Here is a 10764-nt window from a genome sequence, read left to right on the forward strand (position 1 = left end):
TGGGATATTTCTGATTGATTAGCAACGAAATTTTGACAAAAATTGGATTATATTACCCGTTTAAAACCTATTTTAAGTAACAACCTTAACTCTCAGGCTGAGTCCCTCTCAGATTTCCTGTCTATAAATAGTAAGCCCAAGAGGAACACCAGCTTGACTTTCCCATTTGAGAGCTGTCAGTAAGACTAATCAAGCCAAAACAACAATCCCACAGACATTTAATTATAAATACAGCTCATTTCATCCAGGAATTCTGGAGGCAGTAGTCAAGGTCCATACTGTAATGCATTTCTGCAATGTCATTTTTCAGAGGAGAGCTACATTTTCAAGCTCCTTTTTCATGCTGTAAAGAGCATGGAACCAGTGTCAATAAATATGCCTGATAAGGAAACCTCCCTTCTGTCCAACTGAAAGCTTTGCAAACATTAATTCTCAGCAGCAAACCCCCCTGAACTTCTGTTTCAAAATGACTTTTTATCTGGAAACTGTGCAAATGTGAAGTTTGTAAGTGGCCATACAAGTGCACAACACCAGCACGTATTTTAGACGCGTGGTGACACAGTCTTGTTGTCCCTTCATTTTTGAGCAGGACAGGGGAGTCTACCACAAAACAAGTTGTTGTGGCTGGGTTGTGTCTGGGTTTCTCCCTTCTTGCTGCTTGACCAGAACAGCAGTTACTGTGGCAGACCAAAGCTGCCATACAATGAATCACCGTTCTGCTGTTTGTTTGTTTTCAGTGCTGTTACACGTAACCACTGCACATAACATACTGCACCCTCCGACAGAGGAGTGCACCCTTCTCCCACATCAAACAAAGACACTGATGCTGAAAGAGGGCACCGAGAGCAAACATTTCAAATCACCTGAGCTGGCCTTTTCTGCACTAACAGTCATCAGTGAAAGCCTAATTATCTGTATGGGCAGATGCATCTGAGTTGAACCCAAACCCACGCTGTAAGACAGAAGGTGAACACACAAGCAGTGAGTAAGATGCTGGCTGGTGGCAGGGGATGCCTGGGTTCTCTTTGCTCTTCCCACACAAAGCTGCTGAGCACTTTCCCTTGAGCCATACCTATTCAGTAACTGGGAAATGTGACTGCAGAACTGTAGGCACACCTCAGCCACCTTTCCTTCAGCAAACTATGGCACAGGCTGCAAGAATTTACCAACTAAGGCCATACAGACCCCTAAGGAAGAGCAAATTCCTTAGCACTGATGTTCAAACTAAGACTCAGGCTGATGCAAGTGCTTCTACCCCTGCCATAGCCTCTTCCCTAGCAGAAGGGTGACATGCTCTCTGGTTGTTTCTAAACTGACACAGCTGTTCGCAAGGGAAGACTGGGGCTCTTGATCAGATTGCCTGCACAGGGCAGCTGCAAAAACCAGGGCACAAGTCTGGCACCAGCTGAGATTCATATTAAGTCCCCATCTGTAGACGCAGTGACAAAACTTCATGTGGATCATTGGGTCTGTTGAGCGTGAAATTCATTACAGAGGTCCAATTGCTACTCTATCAGCAGTTTCACAAGTAAAGTGGAAATTATTTACGAATTAAGTCCCAACAGGGATGGAAATTTTGTGTCTGAATCAAACCAATGCTGCTAAAAGTCCTAACTAGATTCGCCTGACTACTAGGCATAAAATGCAGAAAGCGTTTAAACCAAACATTCAAGGAGTCAATATCCAAACATTAAAACTGATAACAAGCAAAGACTTAAAAACCTGCAAATGCAAAAAAACCCCTGAGTCTTTAAAAAAACCCACAAATGCCATACCAGTGTATGATTTTACTCAGGGATCAGCATGGCATGTACAATTTCCCTTTCTGTATGGTGACACAATGACAGCATATTATTACAATAACTTCCCCACAGATGACTATTTTATGCTCGTTTTTGAACTATTAAACAAAACAAAAAGGTTTTCACACAAATAATCCCTCTGCTTGTCTATTAAGAAACAACAAATGCCATGTGCTAAAGTGCACTCTGTTGTGGGACTTTCTTCTGGTGCCTGTCTGTCTGATTTCAGCTTTTATGCATCAAAAGACCCAGATGAAATTGTATCATTTTATGATATTGTTCCACAGTCACTTGTGTGTGTGTGTTGGGCTGCTGCAAACTGCCGGAGCAGTCTCAGGATGAGTACAGTACATGACTCTGCAATAGCTAAAGCTAGATATCAGCTCCAGATTTATAACTAAAATTGGTCCAAAACTATCTGGGTTTGATTTTTTTCTCTTCTGTCCCCAATATGTAGAAGCTCATTCTTCCTCTTTTTAAAATCAGAGTTGAAAACTATGATTTTTACTACTCTCCTCACTAAAGCAAACTGTATCTGAGAACCCCTTATTTTCTTAGTGGTTCCTGCAGAGTGAACTCCTTAAAATTGGTGATGAATTTTCTTTCTCTTTTACTGCAGTATTTGCTGTAATAATTCTGACTTCTAAATATTATGCAGCATAATTTCTTAACTATCTTTGCTCCATTATTAAGCCATACAGTTCTTCATTTATTTCTACAGCTCACAGTTATCTGGCACAAAGAGACATATGTACTTCTTGGATTGCAATGAACTTCGTTCTCACTTCAGATGTAAATAATAGGAGGGAGAAAAATCAGTCCTGACTGAGTCTGGCTCCTCTGAAAAACTATTATGAATAAACAATCAAGAAGTGAAAAGTTGTACTCCTTACCTGGTCTGAGAAGTACAGTGCACCTTGAAAGCCTCCTAAATGACACAGAAGAAATAGAAATAGTTGAAAGTTTTTACTCATCTAACCAGACTCAGGAAATGACTATTTTGAAACTATTAACTCCTTCCTTACTTCAAAGTCTTTCAAGCACAGTTCCACTGCAGTTTGGTAATTAATGCTCTGCCCTATATGAGAAGACTCTGATCACCTCTATGAAAGAGAACTTCTGCGTAACTGTGATCAAATACAGTTTACTGTTGAGTGATGCTTATGTAAAGTAATGCAGAAATGACCTAGAGTAATGGCTTAACCTCCCAACTCTCATTTACAGAATAGGTTTAGAGCAGTGGAGCAACATTCTCATCATGAATTCAGTGTTGTGGTGCCCAAGAGAGCAAGGTAAAAACCGAGGTTGTTTGAAGGAGTGGCATCCATTACAGCCTGGACAAGCATTTCATATACATATGGTGTATGATACTTTTATACACAGAGGGTCTCCAGCTGAAAGTCAGGCATCCTGGACTATCAGGAGTTAGTCCTCTGCATGTAAAACCCCTCTGTGCCTAAAAATGTACCTGTTTTCCTTGCCTGAATGTAAATGTTTGACTAAAAGGCATTTCTGAGACTGAGCTTATAAACACCCACTAGCCTGAAAGCTATTAAAGGCCAGCTGCCCACAAGAGCACAAGCTGCTTCTGGGGAGTGGACACCTCCATACAGAACCCAAGCTGGCACCTGGGCTTCTAAGCCTGTGGAGAGACCCCATGTTGGGGTTTTCTGAGACAGGGATGGGATTATCGGATTATCTTGCCTAGCTCTGGGCATTTGCACTGCAGATGTCTACACCAGTTTGCCATTTAACACACACTTGAATATAGGCAGTGGAAAGAAAAAGACCTTTGCAAGGCTCTTTATCTGGGAATTTTAACATCCAAATAAGAGTTTCTTCTGTTTTATATATATATATATATATATATATATATGCTTGCATGATTTTTAATGCAATCAAGATATTATAAAAACTACAAAAAATCCTTATTCTCTGCAATTCTCTTCTTCATGACCATAGCAAACTTAAAAGTTAAGTTTTAATGATTATTTCCAGGAACAAAGACTCCAGAGGCATGCTCCCACAAGACACTGACGAGGCTGGTCTGCACTTGAAGTTTATCTTTTTGCAGTACTCCACAAAAAGAATGAGGATGCTCAAGGATCTAGATCTGAGCAGGCACTTAGTGCTGTCTTGGAATGGAGGACAAAAGATTTGTGTGACTTTTCAAACTATAGCTATTGATATTGTAGCTTCGTATGCAGAAACACCAGGGCATTTTAATTTGAAGACGGTTACAGGATGGAGACTCAAGTTCTTGCTTTAACTCCTCTCACTTCCACATATAAAAAATTGAAACCAACTGTCAGTATTCTCACCATTAGCCCACAGGTAAACAGGAAGGAGTTTCAGTCTTATAGCTTCAAAGAGTACAAAATATATTAAATTGAACCCCCTAAAAAATCCTCCAGAAAATGAGATTACATTTGCTTCTTTGGTTGTTATATTTTTAAACAATCTTCTTTTAGTTCAAATACAGCAGGCTAGAAATACAGCTTTTTATTTTCAACTTTTTGATCCTTAAGGCTACAAATAATTAATATTTTGCAACTCTTAATTCACTACAATTTTTAAAGAAGCTTTCCTCTCTAAAACTGGGGAAAGAAACTTTCAGAATGAAAAGACCCAGCATGTACTTTTGGCAAAAAAACCATAAAATTCTACAGTTCTGAAGTGTTATAATGAATATATTATTAATTAATGCTACAGTACAATGTACTGTGATATATCATAACATAGTATAATGAAAAGAAAATTATTTAATAAATAAACATACTACTTCTACAAGATAATCAATTTGATGATGTTCATTTGGCCATGCTAAAACTTCCTCAGAAAGCAATTAAGTGCTAAGAAAGCATTCCTCTAAAGTCTGGTCATGTCTTTCAGAATGATTATGAGAAAGAGTGTGAATATTTCTGGGTGAGTTTCCTTTGGGTAGAGTCCACATTTAGCTTCTCACTGAGCTCAGCAGACTCTGGAGTTCACTTTGAGAGTCTTCCCTGGAGCTGTTTCAAGCAGTCTATGAGTATTTGGGATCCTGTCTTTATTGGTAAAAAAATCTGCAATTCAACTGTGTTCTCCTGGGAGACAGGGACATGACTTTTGTGTAAGATATTTTAGACTAGTCTGGTGGCATTTTAGACTTTTTTTTTTAGTGATGTTAGAAAGCTGCTCAATATTTTTCCAGTGCAGATGTCTTCCTCTACAGTCAATCTGCAACACCCTTGAGGTTGACCTGAATGTGCCTCTGGTTTCTGGAGCCTGGAGGAAGCAGATGCAGATGGGGATCTGATTTGCACAAGGCTCTGAGGGCTACCCAGCCTCAGGCCATACCAACCCTTCGCACAATAAAAAGAGAAAAAATAAACGGCTTTGGGGAGCTGCACTAAGGCTGAATGTTATCATTCATTAACAGCAACGCTATTCCCAGAGAAGCAAACACTGGATTCTCTTCTGCAGCTGAGGAGGATCTGGAGGAAGGCAGAATTGCAGGCTAAATACAGGACCTGATTTTGGGGTCTCTCTGATGGATCTAGCCTGTCATTCCATAAGCAGAAGAAGGTCTAACAGTGGGAGGACATGGCACAATGTTAGCTGTGACATGAAAACAAGAGAGATTTAAGCTGTCATTCCACCCTCCCAAGGGATTCCTCATCTCAACTTGAGCTGAGCTGTGCAGGTCTGGCTGGAGCTCAGCTTTAGATACACTGGGACACAAAGAGATCAGCATCCTGCACAGGTGATGGTGGGAGGTCTGCAAGTACAGTGATAGGGGAGTGTGACAGTGGGCAACCTCCAAAAAGGAGTTCTGTGATTTGGGAGTGAGAAGATGGAAAAAGTGTAAATCTGCATAGAAGTGAGGAGAAGGTGGCAGGAGCAAGGGAGACTGAGAGAAGGAGTCCCTGATCTGTGTAGGAAGACAAGCAGAACAGAGAGGGACGCAAAAAGGTCTGGAGAATCTATCCTGTATCATAGCAAAGGCGAAGGAAAGGAGAAGAGTTTTCTGAGAACTTCTGCTTCTCTGTCATGCAGCACCAGGAAATCTTGAGCAGATCTCCAGGGCTCAGGTGCTTGGTCCATTCTAGGCAGGTGAGATAACCATGGCAATTGTCCCATAGCAAGGTGAGCTTTTTTGAGGCATGAATGGCAGGCAGGCAACCAGTGAAAATAATGAGGAGACCCGTGAATCAGAACCAATCTGATTATCTCCAATCTGTGGAACACCCACCCACTCTCAGAACTGAGTTGTGATGCCAACATGATAGGAAAGACAGAATACATGTCAGGCAGAATACATGACTTTGGTGCTCATTGTCCAAAGGCAACTCTCTTTTGCCCAATGCTGTTGACCTGTGTGCTATTAATGCCATTACATATCTGAAGAAATTCCAGTCCTCAGTTATGACTGATTGTTCATTTTAGTGCTAACATGAAATCACCTGTGGAGCTTTGAGGAAAGGAGACATTCCTATGAGTTCTTTAGGAATAAGCAGATATCTCGACCAAGTACTTCTAGTTAGATTCATTACAGATGTTCTAGGCCCATGGAGGGGTGGTATGGTGAGAAAGAAAATGTACCCAACAGTTCTTTCTTGCATATGAGATGTGACCTGGCTCCTTGCCCAATGTCACAGCCTTCAAGGGTCAAAACATTTTGTCTGTCAGCTATTCAACCCCCAAACTGCAGGTTTGTGTAATGTTGACCAAGAGCAAATGAATAGGGAAAAAACTCAAAGTGAAAAAATTCACGTCAGTGTTTTCAAAATGACATCTTTTAATTTCAGCATCGGAAATTTTTGTCATAGGAAATGACAGCTGCTGCCTAATTGAGTGGCAATGGTAGTAGTACATGATATGGGTCTTTGCTTTGTTTGAGATGGACCTTCCATCCTCTGGGGGAGCATTTCAGTCATTGGACTGCAGAGCCTTTGGGGGCCAGGATCTCTCCAGCCAGATCTGTTCTGCCACGGCCAGGAAAACTTCCTAATTTTATACTGATGTGAGTGTCCTGGTCTCACCTCTGAACCAACCTGTCTCAAGACTTCCAGAGTCTCAACATCTCCTCCTCCTCCAAACACACTCACACTTTCCTCTTGGTTTCTATGCAAAACTGGAGGGATTTGCCAAAGCAGACTCCTGGCATATGTTTTTCTTGGCAGCAAAGGTTCAGGTGAATGAAGGGGTGAATGAAGACAAGCAAGGGGTGAGAAAAAGTCTGTGAAGGAATAGAGGGAGAGTGATGACAGATGGCAGAGGAGAGTTAATACTCTGTTATGTGCAAGGGAACAGAGAAAAGGGGGGAAAAGCCCTTAGGTAGGATGGAGCAGGGGGAACAGTCACCAAATCAGGAATAACCAGGGTCATCAGATGCATTGTGTCGTGCATCAGAGTGCAAGTTAAGATGCAGCATTTGTCTTTGCTATTCAATGTTGTACAAAATAAATCTGTGGTCCAGTGACTGGTGACTGCTCCTGGGAGGGAAGTGATGCTTGAATTGAGAACCAAGAGGTGTCTCTGTTTCCTGCAGCTGAAACGAAACCTCACTTTGTGAAATGTCAGAGCTCTGTTTCCAGGTCTGTAGTTGCCACCTCACAGCACTCCTGTGAATCTAGCTGTCCCTAGACCCCCTAAAAGCATTTTTAGAAAAAAAAAAAATCCCAAATGAAAAAATGCCTCTGGACTGAAATTAAAAATTTAATCAGCACAAAATAAAGTACAAGTTTCTTGATCTAGTAGACATTAATGAGATTTTTATCTCTGATCCTCACCATGGTGTTGTTTTTAAGGTTCTAATCACTCTATCATTGCTGTTTTGATCTCTGCCTCCATTGTGATGGTTCAAAACCCCTGTGTGAATAAATCCAACTGCGCAGCATGAAGCAGCTAGAGCCTTAGCTTGAATTGACTCAGCTTTGAGAAAACCTTTAACTGCCTTTGAAATAGCTCAGAAAATTGCACGTTTGCTGACAGACTGCTGGTCTGACTAACCCATACAAGGCAGATTTCAGTTTGATAATCCTGATAGTCAGTCAGCCAGTCTTTAAAAGTGACTTCCCCTTGCTCTTATTTTTATTTCAGAGTGTTATCCCTATATAAATTAGTCTCTCTTAATTTTCCAGTCATTGTAAAGGAGGAGGGAAAAAAAGGGCAGGGATCGGAACTTCTTACCTTATTGGAAGTATTTTTCCTCCAGGTGTATAAAGTTGTCATTAGAAAAAAAAAAAGCATCTCAATTTCAGCCTAAGGCTCAGACTCAGGACTGAGAACCTCAGGTGTTAATTCTGTGAGAGAAGTGTTGGAAGGAGGCAGGATCCATGACCTTGGTCTATCAGGTTGCTGCATTTCACAGAGGCGACTTTCCCTCAGACAGAGACAAGCAGAGTGATAAGAAATTTACCCAAGGTAATTTGGGTTGGGAGAAAATGTAGTCAGTGGTCACCATTTTCCAGGCACTGTTTGAGCTGAGCCCCTAAGATCAGGCGGACATGGCCACATCCCACACGGCTCTGAAGCCCTCCAAAGTGGGGGTCAGCTCAAGAGACAAATTTCTGTGGTCCTGCAGAAAGCAGGGGTCCCTCTACATTCTTATGATAGAAGGAATTGAGAGTTACCTCAGAACTGAACTCTGTCTTGGGTCTCTGCCCCATAGCTCTCAGGAGATGCCGGTAAAACCACACCAACCAAAGCAGACATATCCTTGGGTCTCAGTTTCAGGGATCATGCCTTGAAACTCCTAGGGACGGACCAACTGAAATCAGTATGGGCAAGGCTTTGGTCAAAGCTGTGTTACTAGGGACTGAGCTTTGGGCAAATTCATCCAACCAATTCCTACTCGTCTGGACAACTCACCCTTTGAGTCCCTCTCTGTTCAGCTTAGAGAGAAAGGATGTAGGAAGGGACCATGTCAAAGGCCTTACAAAAGTCCAGACAGACAACATCTCTCCCCTTGTCCCCTGCTGTAGTCACTCCACTGACAAAGGCCACCTGGTTCTTCAGGCAGAGCTTGCCTTTGGTGAAGCTGTGCAGATGGTCCTGAGTCACATCTCCATCCTCCATGTGTCTTACCATAGATCCTGGGAGGTTCCATGATCTTCCCAGGCACAGAGGTAACGCTCATAGGCATCTATTTCCCACAGTGCTTTCTATCTTTTTTAAAGATGGGTAAAATGTTTTCCCTTTTTCCAGTCACCAGGAAATTCACCTGATTGTCATGAATTTTGGAATATCATAGAGTGGCTTGGCAACTACAATGGCCAGTTCCCTCAGGACTCTGGGATGCATCTCATCAGGTCCCATAGTCTTCTGCACGACCAGCTTCCTCAAGTGGCCACAAACCTGATCTCTTACAATGGGATGTGCTCTGCCTCCCCAGCTATCAAGGCTCTTTGGTCCCTTGCCCACCAGACTTGTTTCCTGTGACCTCAGTAGCCAGACCAGACACTTTGGTGGCTAGTGGGCAGGAAACCAATGCTTCCTGTCTGCCTGTTCCCTGATTGACAGAGGTCATGGATATAATACAAGGTTTGGGTTGGAAGGAACCTTTAAAGATCACCTAGTCCAACCCAAAAGGAAGGACGCGCAAGTGGGAAAGCCTTTCCTCAGGCTGGCAATGCTCCTAGATCCTTGTAACCACTGGACAAAAACAGCAGGAGAATGGTCAGCTCTGGCAAAAGTCAATACCTAGGGAAGCAAAATATCATACGTAGTTGAAAAAAAAATTATAATGCTTTGGGGGTTATTTTGCTTTTTGTTTTATCAACTGGAGTGTTTCAGGGTTTGGGGTTTTTTTTTGTTTTTTGTTTTTTTTTTAAGCTATTTGAAAAGTGAAGGTGTTTTTTTGATTTGTTGCCCAGATGTAAGAGTGACAAACTGAAATATGGCCAGTAGATGCTTCAGAGCAGCCATCTGCTCTCAAGCAGAGGGTGTTGAAAAGGAGGCTGTGGCTGTTGCATACAGGATGGTGAGATCCCTGCAGGTTTTGGTTGTGTTTTTTTCCCCTTTGTCCCCATCTTGCACCACACAGCTGCTGGGAAATTGCATTCACCCATGTTTGGGTAAGCAGACACTGTCATGTCTTGTCTGCCATCAGAAATACTTTGAAGTCAAATCTACTTTTACTCCCAAGACAAGGTGTGCAAGAAGCAAGCCTGCCTACTGAGCAAGAAGAGAAAACAACAGGTGAAAGAGTTACCAGCTAGATAGCACCAGCAATTTCATCCACCAAGACTCAGGTTGTCATCTGGGTCTTTAAGAAGACTCAGGATTAGGCCCAAAAGGGAGGTTGGAAAAACTCTTTTTTTTTTTTTTTTTTTTTTTTAACTGTTAAAATGTTGTTTTTCAGACATTGCATAAGACATCCTATTTATCTCTAACTTCTCACTCATTACAAACAGATTACAGGAAGGAAGTACTCCACCCAATTTCTTAAATTATCATGCACCATTGCTTAAAGGTGTCTCAAGAGAAGTCTGTTTTTACCCTTTCTTTTTAAGAAAAAGAGGAAAATAAAAAACCCAGATGATCTTACTGCTCATTAATTATTTATTGTACAGCTATTACATTCAGAAAAGCTCTTGATTTTTCCAGACACACATTTGCTAAGAAATCGTTTCAACAAGATACAAAAAAAATTTGTTATTTCTTGCAAAAAGGGGATGGGGTGTGTGAGAGGGGGAGGTCAGGTTGTGCATATTTCCAAAGGGCTTGCAGTTTAAATCAGAAACCTGGATTCCATTTCCTATGACAAATGCATCGGTCTTGTACTTTTACTCTTGTAATTTACTCCTGAGACCATCACACAAAAAAAGCAAGAGTCAAATTATGTTCCTGGCTCTGCCAAGGCGCAAGTAAACCATGGCAGCTCCTGGAATGATTCCAGTATTCCTGACATCCTTATGGGGCAATAGCCTTGCTCCTGACATCCTCATTGCCTTTGCTTGCAAAGCTGTGAATTCAG

General features: G+C 41.8%; 1 protein-coding gene across 1 annotated transcript in view; it reads right to left on the reverse strand.

Moving 5' to 3' along the window:
- Nucleotides 1-2731, reverse strand: part of P2RY8 (P2Y receptor family member 8) — a 30669-nt gene extending 27938 nt beyond the window's left edge. The window contains exon 1 of the mRNA XM_058018540.1: nt 2696-2731. The gene's annotated coding sequence lies outside the window, so the exon portion shown is untranslated. The remainder of the gene's footprint in view (nt 1-2695) is intronic.
- Nucleotides 2732-10764: the final 8033 nt, after the last annotated feature.

Source organism: Melospiza georgiana, chromosome 2 (assembly GCF_028018845.1).
Source record: "Melospiza georgiana isolate bMelGeo1 chromosome 2, bMelGeo1.pri, whole genome shotgun sequence".
NCBI lineage: Eukaryota > Metazoa > Chordata > Aves > Passeriformes > Passerellidae > Melospiza > Melospiza georgiana.